This window comes from Pseudorca crassidens, chromosome X (genome assembly GCF_039906515.1).
Source record: "Pseudorca crassidens isolate mPseCra1 chromosome X, mPseCra1.hap1, whole genome shotgun sequence".
Classification (NCBI taxonomy): Eukaryota; Metazoa; Chordata; class Mammalia; order Artiodactyla; family Delphinidae; genus Pseudorca; species Pseudorca crassidens.
Genome location: NC_090317.1, coordinates 65,707,431 through 65,721,919, shown reverse-complemented (window position 1 = coordinate 65,721,919; position 14,489 = coordinate 65,707,431). Strand labels below are relative to the sequence as shown.

The following is a 14,489-nucleotide window of genomic DNA, read 5'->3' as shown; positions in this document are numbered from 1 at the left end:
GATATAAGTAGATGGAGAGATACACACTGTTCTTGGATTGGAAGAATGAACATAGTGACAGTGACTGTACTACCCAAAGGAATCTACAGATTCAATGAAATCCCTGTCAAATTACCACTGGCATTTTTCACAGAACTAGAAGAAAAAGTTTCACAATTTTTATGGAAACAGAAAAGACCCCGAATAGCAAAAGCAATCTCGAGAAAGAAAAATGGAGCTGGAGGAATCAGGCTCCCTGACTTCAGGCTATACTTCATAGCTACAGTAATCAAGACAGTATGGTACTGGCACAGAAACAGAAATATAGATCCATGTAACAGGATAGAAAGCCCAGAGATAAACCCATGCACATATGGTCAACTTATCTTTGATAAAGGAGGCAAGAATATACAGTGGAGATAAGACAGCCTCTTCAATAAGTGGTGCTGGGAAAACTGGACAGATACATGTAAAAGAATGAAAACAGAGCACTCCTTAACACCATACACAAAGATAAATTCTAAATGGATTAAAGACCTAAATTTAAGGCCAGACACCATCAAACTCTTAGAGGAAAACCTAGTCAGAACACTCTGTGACATAAATCACAGCAAGATCCTTTTTGAACTACCTGCTAGAGAAATGGAAATATAAACAAAAATAAACAGATGGGACCTAATGAAACTTAAAAGCTTTTGCACAGCAAAGGAAACCATAAACAAGACCAAAAGACAACCCTCAGAATGGGAAAAAATATTTGTAGATGAAGCAACAGGAAAAGGATTAGTCTGCAAAACATATAAGCAACTCATGCAGGTCAGTATCAAAAAAAAACAAAGAGCCCAATCCAAAAATGGGCAGAAGGCATAAATAGACATTTCTCCAAAGAAGATATACAGACTGCCAACAAACACATGAAAGTATGCTCAACATCATTAACTATTAGAGAAACGCAAATCAAAACTACAATGAGATATCATATCACACCGGTCAGAATGGCCATTATCAAAAAATCAACAAACAATAAATGCTGGAGTGGGTGTGGAGAATAGGGAACCCTCTTGCACTGTTGGTGGGAATGTAAGTTGATATCACCATTATGGAGAACAGTATGGAGGTTCCATAACAAACTAAAAATATAACTACCATAAGACGCAGCAATCCCACTACTTTGCATATACCCTGTGAAAAACATACTTCAAAGAGAGTCATGTACCAAAATGTTCATTGCAGCTCTATTTACAATAGCCAGGACATGAAAGCAAGCTATGTGTCTACCAACAGATGAATGGGTAAAGAAGATGTGGCACATATATATGATGGAATATTGCTCACCATTAAATGGAGCGAAACTGAGTTATTTTTAGTGAGGTGGATGGACCTAGAATCTGTCCTACAGGGTGAAGTAAGTCAGAAAAAGAAAAAGAAATACCCTATTCTAACACATATATATGAAATCTAAAATAAACAATAAAAAGTGGTCAAAAGTACCTAGAGGCAAGATGGGAATAAAGATGCAGACCTACTAGAGAATGGACTCGAGGATGCAGGGAGGGGAAGGGTAAGCTGGGACAAAGTGAGAGAGTGGCATGGACATATATACACTATCAAACATAAAATATATATCTAGTGGGAAGCAACCACATAGCACAGGAAGCTGAGCTCAGTGCTTTGTGACCACCTAAAGGGGTGGAATAAGAAGTGTGTGAGGGAGGGAGATGCAATAGGGAAGAGTTATGGAGATATATATGTATGTATGTATATATATATATATATATATATATATGTATAACTGGTTCACTTTGTTATAAAACAGAAACTAACACACCATTGTAAAGCAATTATATTCTAATAAATATGTTAAAAAAATACCTAGAAACAAATGACAATGAAACCATGACGTCCCAAAGCCTATGGGATGCAGCAAAAGCAGTTGTAAAATGGAAGTATAAAGCAATACACTCCCACCTCAAGAAACAAAGAATATCTCTAATATGTAACCTAACCTTATTCTTAAAGCAATTAGAGAAAGAAGAACAATACAAAACAAGAAACCCAAAGTTAGCAGAATGAAAAACATCATAAAGATCAGATCAGAAATGAAAAAGAAATGAAGGAAACAATAGCAAAGATCAATAAAAATAAAAGCTGTTTCTTTGAGAAGATAAACAAAATAGATCAACTGTTAACCAGACTCATCCAGAAGAAAAGGGAGGAGACTTAAAAGAATACAGTTAGAAATGAAAAAGGAGAAGTAAGAACTGACACTGCAGAAATACAAAGCATCATGAGAGATTACTATGAGCAGCCGTATGCCAGTAAAATGGAAAACCTGAAAGAAATGGACAAATTCTTAGAAAAGCACAATGTTCCGAGACTGTACCAGCAAGAAATAGAAAATATAAACAGAGTAATCACAAGCACTGAAATTGAAACTGTGATTAAAAATCTTCCAACAAACAAAAGCCCAGGAACATATGGCTTCACAGGTGAATTCTATCAAACATTTAGAGAAGAGCTAACACCTACACTTCTCAAACTCTTCCAAAATAGAGCAGAGGGTGGAACACTCCCAAACACATTCTACGAGGCCACCACCCCTCTGATATCAAAACCAGACAGAGTTGCCACAAAAAAAAGGAAACTACAGGCCAATAACACTGATGTATATAGATGCAAAAACCCTCAATAAAATACCAGTAAACAGAATCCAACAGCACATTGAAAGCATCATACAACATGATCAAATGGTGTTTATCCCAGGAATGCAAGGATTCTTCAATATACGCAATTCAGTCAATGTGATAAACCATATTAATAAATTGAAGGAGTAAAACCATATGATCATCTCAATAGATGCAGAAAACTTTCTACAAAATTCAGCACCCATTTATGATAAAAAACCCTCCAGAAAGTAGGCATAGAGGGAACTTACTTCAACATAATAATGGCTATATATGACAAACCCAAAGCCAACGTAGTTTTCAGTGGTGAAAAACTGAAACCATTTCCACTAAGATCAGGAACAAGACAAGGTTGCCAACTCTCACCACTATTATTTAACATCGTTTTGTAAGTTTTAGCCACAGGAGTCAGAGAAGAAAAGTAAATAAAATGAACTCAAGTCAGCAAAGAAGTAAAGCTGTTAATGTTTGAGATGACATGATACTATACATAGAAAATCCTAAAGGTGCTACCACAAATCTACCAGAGCTAATCAATGAATTTGGTAAAGTAACATGATACACAATGTCTTGCATTCCTATACACTAATGATGAAAAATCTGAAAGATAAATAAGGAAACACTCCCATTTACCATTGTGACAAAAAACAATAACATACCTGGGAATAAAGCTACCTAAGGAAACAAAAGACCTTTATGCACAGATCCGTAAGACACTCATGAAAGTAATTAATGTTGAGATATACAACAGAAGGAGAGATATACCATGCTCTTGGATTGGAAGAATGAACATTGTGAAAATGACTATACTGCCCAAAGCAATCTATACATTCAGTGCAATCCCTATCAAACTACCAATGGCATTTTTCACAGAACTAGAACAAAAAAATTCACAATTTGTATGGAAACACAAAGGACCGCGAATAGCCAAAGCAATCTTAAGAATGAAAAACGGAGCTGGAGGAATCAGGCTCCTGGACTCCAGACTATGCTACAAAGCTACAGTAATCACAACAGTATGGTACTGGCACAAAAACCAAAATATAGATCAGTAGAACAGGATAGAGAGCCCAGAGGTAAACCCATGCACATATGGTCACCTTATGTTTGATAAATGATGCAAAAATATACAATGCAGAAAACACAACCTCTTCAAAAAGTGGTGCTGGGAAAACTGGACAGCTACATATTAAAGAATGAAATTAGAACACTCCCTAACTCCATACACAAAAATAAACTCAAAATGGACTAAAGACCAAAATATAAATCCAGACACTCTAAAACTCTTAGAGGAAAACATAGGCAGAATATTCTATGACACAAATCACTGCAAGATGCTTATTGACCCACCTCCTAGAGAAATGGAAATAAAAACAAAAATAAACAAATGGAACCTAACAAAACCTAAATCTTTTGCACAGCAAAGGAAACCATAAACAAGACAAAAAGACAACCTTCAGAATGGGAGAAAATATTCGCAAATGAAGCAACTGACATAGGATTAATCGCCAAAGTTTACAAGGAGCTCATGCAGCTCAATATCAAAAAATAAACAACCCAATTCAAAAGTGGGCAGAAGACCTAAATAGACATTTCTCCAAAGAAGATACACAGATTGCCAACAAACACATGAAAGGATCATCGACATCACTAATCATTAGAGAAATGCAAATCAAAACTACAATGAGGTATCACCTCACATGCATCAGAATGGCCATCATCAAAAAACCTACAAACAATAAATGCTGAAGAGGGTGTAGAGAAAAGGGAACCCTCTTGCACTGTTGGTGGGAATGTAAATTGATACAGCTACTATGGAGACCAGCATGGAAGTTCCTTAAAAAACTAAAAATAGAACTACCATACGATCTAGCAATCCCACTACTGGGCATATACCCTGAGAAAACCGTAATTCATGAAGAGTTATATACCACAATGCTCTTTGCAGCTCTATTTATGATAGCCTAGACATGGAAGCAACCTAAGTGTCCATCGACAGCTGAATGGATAAAGAAGATGTGGCACATATATACAAAAGAACATTACTCAGCCATAAAATGAAATGAAATTGAGTTATTTGTAGTGAGGTGGATGGACCTAGAGTCTGTCATACAAAGTGCAGTAAGTCAGAAAGAGAAAAGCAAATGCCATATGCTAACACATTTATTTGGAATCTTAAAAAAAAAAAACAGGTTCTGAAGAACTTAGGGGCAGGACAGAAATAAAGAGGCAGATGTAGAGAATGGACTTGAGGACATGGGAATGGGGAAGGGTAAGCTGGGACGAAGTGTGAGAGTGGCATGGACGTATATACACTACCAAATATGAAATAGATAGCTAGTGGGAAGCGGCTGCAATGCACCAGGAGGTCAGCTTGGTGCTTTCTGACCACCTAGAGGGGTGGGATATGGAGGATGGGAGGGAGGCACAAGAGGCAGGATATATGGTAATATATGTATACATATAGCTGATTCACTTTGTTACACAGCAGAAACTAACACACCATTGTAAAACAATTTTACTCCAATAAAGATGTTAAAAAATAAAGGGAGTGAGATGCAAAAAAAAGAAAAAAAGAGAGAGAGAGAGAGAACCATCCTGTGAAAAGCTACAGACATGGCACTTGTTTTTATCCTCCGTTGTTAAAATAACCTCTACATATCTCCATACATTGCTAAAGAAGAAGCAAACGGCATGATAATCTCCACTATTTCTCCACCAAATAATTAGTTTCAAGGTCATAATACTATCAACTTTGATTTAACTGTAAAATTGTTATGGATTGAATATCTATAATTATTTAGAACACATTTAAGTTAGAAATTTACCATTTATTTTCATATTTATAATTATTTATATGCACAGTAAACTTCCTGTTACATTTTCAGCAAGTTCAAATTTTTCTAAATTTCAAATAAATTTACAAGTGGATGAGTATTAGAGTTATTCTCTAAAGAAATAGTTACTGAAAACAATAACTAAAATAGTTAATTAAATTTCTGAAAACTGGTCAAACATTTAATCAGGTTGAACTCTGGTACTTTTTTACAAATTACCTAAGATAGAGCTTCCTAAAATCATCCTGCATTTCATTTCCATCTGAAATCTGATGCCAGATGTCAAAAATTTTAATTAAATATTTAGGTGGCATTTTTGGAATGTTTTATGATTCATCAAGTGCTATCATATATATTGACTAATTTAATTTAAATTAAAGGTCACATACTGCCAGGAGCAGCAAGAATGTGCAGCCTATATTTTCACTCACTGTTCACCTTAATGCCAACTATTCAGGGAAGGCTTTATGTAAAAAGTCCTCTGCTCAAAAGAAAAGTATGGATGTAATACATTTTAAATTATATACATATCTTAATAACATCGCTAAAGAAATTGGGCAATTTAACCGATGTGTGGGGAGAGCAGATACTTTTTTTTTATACTCTGTGGGATTGTTGAGGCAAGTGTAAATTCAAGCAAAATAAGCCACGTTAAAAGAAGCACTGAAATATAAATCAAATTATGTCACCTCACTGGTGCTTGCAGGGAAACAGACAAGACTGTGAAAGCAATAGGCATAGTTGGAAAATTAAAAATCATTTTGCATGCAGGCTTCCTTGTGTATATAGCAAGATTTTGCAGTCATACTTCTAAAATAGATAATGATGATTGTGTTGAACCTGTAATATAAACAAATATAAAATATTTTATCCTATGCTTTTACCTACTCCACTTCTTTATCAAACTACCTAAACTACAATACCATAGAAGCAAAACCTGAAAACACATTTAAATGGTCTTTAAGATGAGAAAGAAAGAAAACACTTGAATTTTATTTCACATTCAAAGAAAATTTAAAATAACATTCAAGTAGGAGGATATTAACTTAGATTTGTTCAAGAATAAAATGATGTAACAATCTTACTGGTCTAATTATCAGGGATAAAATTTTGTATAAACTAAATCATATTAGGTAGCAATTTAAAAACAAAGAAGACAAGCTGCCAGAAGTGAAACTGGCAGGGAAGAAGATACTGGAAAAAGAATGACTAATTATAAAGTATTATAGGGCTATTCAATAAGTCAAATTAGCCCTACACATTTGCATAGGCCCTAAAGAAATGCACACACACACATGCACGCACACACACACACACACACACATACACATGCACAGAGTGCCCTTTTTAAAGTACATATGGCCAGAGGTCAGAGATTATATATTTGTGTGTTCTCTCTCTTCTTTAGTGAGATAAACTACTATCAACATCAGAGTACAGTTGACCCTTGAACAACATGGGTTTGAACTGTGTGGGTCCAATTTTATGCAGATTTTTTCAATAAATACTACAGGACTACACCTGGCACAGTTGGTTGAATCCGAAGATGTAGAACCTCGGATACAGAGGGCCGATTATGGGACTTGAGCATTCCCGCATTTTGGTATTCACAGACGGTCCTTGGACCAATGCCCTATGGATACAAAGGGATGAGGGATACCTGTTTAAGAAATCACCTTAAGGGAATAGGGGCAGGAACAAGAGCTTGGTTAATCTAGGGAGAGAGGAGTGACTTCACACAGAAGAGTCATGGATAAGCAGGAGTCAAGAGAAAATATTCTAGGTCTTTACGGTGGTGGACATTGGAACCAGTCTTTACATAGTTCTCTAGGTTCTGCTTGAATCCTATAGGAGCTTGTCATGTCATTCAAAAAGCCAATGCCAATAAAAGGGCCTACATAATCCAGCCTACTGTTTTCTGATCTAAAATCCTACAACTATTTCCTGTTGCTCACACTACTTCAGTCACATCAGTCTCCTTGCTTTTCCTAAACCATGTCAGACATAATCCCACCTCTAGGCCTTTACAGTTGCTATTCTTTCTGTCTGGAACACTCATTCACTAATAATCTCAACCCTCTCTTCTCATCTCCTTCAAATGTCACCTTCTTGAGTTCTTCATTGACTGCTCTATTTTAATTACAATCCTTCTTTACTCTAAGAATAACTATATAATTTCCCTGTTTTATTTTTCTTCTGTAACACTACCACTTAACATACTAAATATTTCACTTATTAATACTCATCGCCCATCAAAATGTAAGCTCCATGAGAATCTTTTTTAACTGCTGATACCCCAGTACCTAGCACTGTGCTTGGCACATGGTAGATGTTCAATACATATTTTTAATTAATAGCCACCACAAGGAGAACTTTCTCTAATTACCAAATAATTAAAATAGTGCTGTATAGATGGAGGAAATATATCAATGTAAAAAGAGTAGAGGGCTTCCCTGGTGGCGCAGTGGTTGAGAGTCCGTCAGCCGATGCAGGGGACAGGGGTTCATGCCCCGGTCTGGGAAGATTCCACATGCCACGGAGCGGCTGGGCCCATGAGCCATGGCCGCTGAGCCTGCATGTCCGGAGCCTGTGCTCCACAACGGGAGAGACCACAACAGTGAGAGGCCCGCATACCGCAAAAAAAAACACAAAAAAACAAACAAAAAAAACACAGTAGAATCCAGAAATGTAGTCAAATATAAATATGTGTTTAGTATATGGTAAAGATGGTAAATAAAGTCAGTGAGAAAAGTTTGAATTAGTCAATCAGTGGTCTTGGGATGATAGTCTAGCCTGGGGGTTCCCAATATTTTTCAAGTAATGACATACATTAAATTATATTTATTTGTCACATTAAATTATATTTATTTGAATGTATAGAGGAGTCTGATCATGGTTGAAGGCAAGAGATCCAGGAGTTCTGACAGACCATAACCCTTCCTAGCCACCCCCAAGGCTGATGAGATCATGTCTGTGACCACCTGAAGGATTATCAGTTGGGAATTTCTGAGTTGATCATTTCTAAGGAAAAAAATCTGGACCCCTATTTTTCTAATTAACCCAAGAAATAATATTGGTGGATTCAAGCTATAAATGTAAAGTTTAAAGCCCATAAAATTATAAGAAAACAAGATTTTTCTAAGCATTATGATATATACAGAAGCAGAAGAAACTAAATTGATTAATTAGACAATATAAAAATTTAAAAACTCAATGGAAAAAAATCCCAACATAAACAAAATTAAAAAAAAACTGGGGGAAATATTGCTATTATACTAATTTTCAAAGAGCTAATTTAAATAAATAAGAAATGTAAAAAAAACCTATTAGAAAAATTGGTAAACCAATGGAGAGGAAATCCACAGAATAAAAGACCAAGATGGCTAATAAACTTGTTAAAAAATGCTGTTTCACTTATAAATAAAACAAAATTTAAAACAGTTAAGAACTGACAATACCCAATATATGTGAGTTGTAAGAAAATGAGCTTCCTAAGTCACCCAAGTTATGTGTCATATTCCCTTTATCCATTTTGTCCCCACTATGTTTGCTTTATTTCTGTTCTTTCAAAGTTATCTTTGTTTAATATGACATAATTGAAGAAATGAAGATGGTAAACATCCAAATATGTCATTTCCAGCAAATTTTCTTATGCTCCCTGAAAATCAGTTGCTGAAAACTTAGAACTAAAAATGTATCTTTGGTTCTATTCAAGTTTGTTCTCTCCATGAGTAGAGCATTACTGTGATCCCTGGATTGGAATTCCTTGAAATCATACTTACAGTAGCACAATTTTGATACTTTATAGATAGCCACAAGTTAGGATACGTCAAAGTGGAAAGTGGGTCTAATTTTTTTACCTTATTACTTTTGACCCTGTGACTAATATTTTCTTAAAATAGAGAGTGAAACAAAGAGATAGAGAAAAAAAATCTGGAAACTTCTGTTTACCTACTTTCTTTTCCCTTTTTCTTCCATTCATACTTTCTTCCAAAAGCCACACTCTAGTACAATTTACTTCAATTACTCCAGATCTTTTAGATTTTAAATATTTGCAGCATTTTAAAAACTACATTGTATAGACCAACATAGTGTTGACAACTTTTTATTTTGCTAAGGAAATAGAATTTTAAAACACCAACAACAAAATACTATTCCCATGATTTCATAAAGGAAAGGCAATTTTTGTCGTGGGCACTCACTTTAAAATATCTTTTTATTTAAAAATCATTATAGATTAATAGAAAGTATCCCCCAAATTACAGAAAGATGCTGTATACCCTATAACCAATTCCCCCCTAATGATAAAATCTTGCAAAACTATAAAGCAATAGCAAAATGAGGAAACAAATATTGTTACAATCCACTGACTTTATTTAGAGCTCATCAGTTTTATGTGCTCTCATTTCTGTTTGTATAATTCTATGGAATTTTATCACAAGTGTAACTTTGTTTAACTACCACCATATTAACAGTATTAACAGTACTATCACTTTAAGGATCTTTTCTACTGTTGTCCTTTTATAAATGCAGCCACCCCTCCTCCCCATCTCTAACAACAGGAAATCACTAATCTGTTCTCAAACTCTACACTTTTGCACGTTGAAAATGTTATATAAATTGAATGATACAGTATGTAATCTATTGGCACTGGGATCTTTCATACAGCATAATGTCTTTAAGATCCAGTCAAGTTCATGTATGTATCAATAGCTTGTCCCCATCTATTGTTTTTGTTCTGTTTTGCCAATTTTAAATACATTTTTATTTAAGACATTGCATTTTCCACTTACAATACAGTGCTTGTAAAGTGCAATGTTATTTCCTTTCCCTGTGCACACATTCCATGTTCAAGTATCAAGAATGCCCAGTTTACTACAGCAGCTCAACTATAAAACTGCCATGCAATTTGCTACAAATTTGGCTCCTTCCATGTTGTGTTGAGCAATGCTAAACCTATGCTAGGCTGGCTTAATCAACCTCTTCAATGGTGGGCCCAGAGGAGGCACCACCAGACAGAGGAGCTCCACCACCAGGGAAGCCCCTGGGCATTCCACCTGACATTCTTCCTGGCATGCCTCCTGCAGTCTGGTACAGCTTGATAATGATGGTGTTTCAGACTTTTTCCGGCTCCTTCTGCTGATGTTCAAATTCTTCCTTCTCTGTAGTCTGGTTCTTATCAAGCCAGTTGATTATTTAATTACACTTATCAAGAATCTTCTGTTTGTCCTCATCATTAATCTTGCCTTGAAGTTTCTCATCCTTAACAGTAGCGTTCATGTTGAAAGCATAAGATTCAAGAGAATTCTTTGAAGACAACTTATTCCGCTCCTTCTCATCTTCAGTTTTATACTTCTCTGCTTCCTGAACCATGCGTTCAATGTCTTCCTTGCTCAAATGGCCCTTGTCATTAGTGATGGTAATCTTGTTCTCTTTTCCTGTGCTCTTATCCGCAGTAGAGACATTGAGGATGCCATTGACATCAATATCGAAAGTGACTTCAATCTGAGGAACACCACGGGGGGCAAGAGGTATGCCTGTGATTTCAAACTTGCCAAGCAGGTTGTTATCCTTGGTCATGGCACACTCACCTTCATAAACCTGAATGAGTACACCGGGCTGGTTGTCCGAGTATGTTGTGAAGATCTGCATCTGCTTGCTGGGAATGGTGGTGTTGTGCTTGATGAGGACAATCATGACTCCACCAGCAGTTTCAATTCCAAGGGAAAGAGGAGTGACATCCAACAGCAGCAAGTCTTGAATATTTTCAGATTTGTCTCCAGATAAAATGGCTGCCTGGACAGCTGCACCATAAGCAAAAGCCTCATCAGGGTTGATGATCTTATTAAGTTCTTTCCCACTGAAGAAGTCCTGTAGAAGTTTCCGAATTTTGGGGATGTGGGTTGAACCACCCACCAGGACAATATCATGGATCTGAGACTTGTCTAGTTTGGCATCCAGAAGGGCTTTCTCCACAGGGTCCAGTGTGCCACTGAACAGGTCAGCATTCAGTTCTTCAAATCGGGCATGGGTAATTGAGGTATAGAAGTCAATTCCTTCATAGAGGGAATCAATCTCAATACTGGCCTGGGTGCTGGAAGAGAGAGTGCACTTAGCATGCTCAGAAGCAGTATGAAGGCGATGGACAGTCCTCTTGTTCTCACTGATGTCCTTCTTGTGCTTGCACTTGAATTCTGCAATAAAATGGTTGACCATCCGGTTGTCAAAGTCTTCTCCACCTAAGTGGGTATCTCCAGCTGTAGATTTGACCTCAAAGATTCCATCCTCAATAGTGAGGATTGACACATCAAAAGTGCCACCACATATATCAAAGATCAGCACATTTCTTTCTGCTCCAACCTTTTTGTCTAAGCTATAGGCAATAGCAGCAGCAGTTGGCTCACTGATAATTCTAAGTACACTGAGCCCAGCAATAGTTCCAGCATCTTTGGTAGCCTGACACTGAGAATCATTAAAGTAAGCAGGTACTGTAACAACAGCATCGGTAACAGTCTTCCCAAGGTAGGCTTCTGCTGTTTCCTTCATCTTTGTCAAAACCATGGATGACACCTCCTCTGGATAAAAACTTTTTGTCTCTCCCTTGTATTCTACTTGAACTTCAGGCCTGCCTGCATCATTCACCACCACCATGAAGGGCCAATGCTTCATATCAGACTGGACAACAGCATCATTAAATTTTCGTCCAATGAGGCATTTGGCATCAAAGTGTTAGTGGGATTCATTGCAACTTGGTTCTTTGCAGCATCACCGATCAATCGTTCGGTATCATTAAAGGCGACATAGCTTGGTGTAGTTCTGTTCCCCTGATCATTGGCAATTATTTACACATTTCTGTGCCGGAAGACACCCACACAAGAATGGGTGGTGCCAAGATCAATGCCAACTGCAGGTCCCTTAGACATGGTTGCTGGAGCGCAGGCCCGGGTCCACTGAAGGAGAAAACAGCAACCTATAGAGCTGCCGCTGCGTTCAACGAGAAACCCCATCTATTGTTGAGTATGGATGTACCATGTACCACAGTTTATTTAACTACTCACCTATTGAAATATATTTTGGTAGTTTTCAGTTTGGAGCTACTACAGATGAAGCTACTATAAACATTTGTGTAACACTTTCATTTATCTGAGATAAACGCTGAAGAATGCATTTGCTGCATCATAAGGTAGTTGTAGGTTTAGTTTTTTTGTTTGTTTCTTTCTTTCTTTGCTTGATTTTGTTTTTAAATTCCCTTTCATTCCTGAAGGATATTTTGCTAGATATAAAATTTACAGTTGACAATTCTTTTATTTCAGTACTTGAGAAGCATTGTGTCACTTCTTTCTGGCCTTCATGACTTTACATGAGAAATCTGTTGTCAATAGAATTTGTGTTTCCATATAGGTAATGCATTATTTCTCTCGGGTTGATTTCAAGATATATATATTTTTATCTTTGGCTTTCAGAATTTAATTCTGATGTGTCTTGGCATATATTCATTTGAGTTTATCCTATTTAGGGTTTTCTAAGCTACTTGGGTCTCTATGTTTATGATTTTTGCTAAGTTAAAGAAGTTTTCTGCCATTTGTTCTTTGAATATTTTTATTCCATTCTCTGATGCTGATGATATTACTGTTACCTCTTTCATTGTATTCCCATAGGTCCTCTAGACTCTTTTTATTCTCACTTTGTTTTTTCTCTGTTATTAACATTGGGTAAATTCTATTGATCTGTCCTTAAATTCACTGATTTTATGCTCTGTCATTTCCAATCTACCATTAATCCCATCTGCTGATTTTTTTCAAATTCAGTTACCTTATTTTCTATTTTTATAATTTACCTTTGGTATTTTTATATCTTCTATTTCTTTGCTGAAATTTCCTTTTTTTTTTCATTTGTTTCAAATGTGTTCCTGACTGCTCACAGAAAACACTTTTTTGGAAAGATGAATTAAAATCCTTGTCAGATAATTCCAACATCTGTCATGTAAGTATTGACATTTCTTGCCTTTCTTTTCTTGTTCAAGTTGTGATTGTCCTGGTTCTTAATAAAATGAATGATCTCTATTGTATCCTAGGCATTTTGGGTATTTTGTCTTGAGACTTAGGATTTTGTTTAATCTTTTTAGCAGGGAGTCATCCTAATTAGGTGTAGCACACAGATCTGGGGAGGGGTTAGAAATTGTTACCTGCTATGCTCCACTGTTACAACCCCATAAAAATATGTAGTGCTGACTCACACCATCTCATTGAAAACGTGTGAGTTGTAAGCTCTGTCCCCGTGCCTAAACCAGAAATAATAGTAGTGGAAGAATTATATCACTTAGCCCACATCTCGCAGCCTGATCCACCTTGTTAATGCTGAATGGTAATGAAGGTTTAGCTCCCAACTAGGCTCTGCTGACAGAGTGGGGTGCATGGAATGGAGTGCCAACTAGTCCCTCTTAAAACCACTTTATTCACTTTCATTGTTGCTGAATGTAGGTGAAGACTCATCTCCCTTTGGTACCCTGCTGAAACAGGGGTGAGTGAGAAAGCAGAGTGCCAACTAGCCTGCCTCACCTCTGTAAGTCTTGTTGTTGCTGGCTGGTGTGGCATCCGAGCTCCCTGCTGGATTCCCTCATGACTACCATGGTAAGAGAGTTGGAAGCACTGCCTTCTGCCACCACGTGGTGGATGGAAGATCAGCTTTCTGCTCAACCCTGCCAAAATTAATTTGGTGGGGGATTCTGAGAGAAGCCTGCTTCCACCAAGCTGGGGATGAAAATCAGATCCTTGCTTTGCCCACAACCAGTCAGGGGAAACAAACCACCAGACCCTGTTCCTACAGGAAGGAGGAGGTGGGCAGTTAAGGTCCATTCAGCCTGCCTTGATTTGAGGTGGGGGGTTATAGAATGCTAGATTTTCCATCAGTATTTGTCAGGATTAGGTCGTGTACTATGTATTTTTTCTCTGTTCTGTTAGGCTATGCTTTTTCCAGTCTTTTGGATAAG

At 36.9% G+C, this 14,489-nt stretch overlaps 1 pseudogene; it reads right to left on the bottom strand.

Moving 5' to 3' along the window:
• Positions 1-10,242: 10,242 nt before the first annotated feature.
• On the bottom strand, positions 10,243-12,493 carry LOC137216529 (heat shock cognate 71 kDa protein pseudogene; annotated as a pseudogene).
• Positions 12,494-14,489: the final 1,996 nt, after the last annotated feature.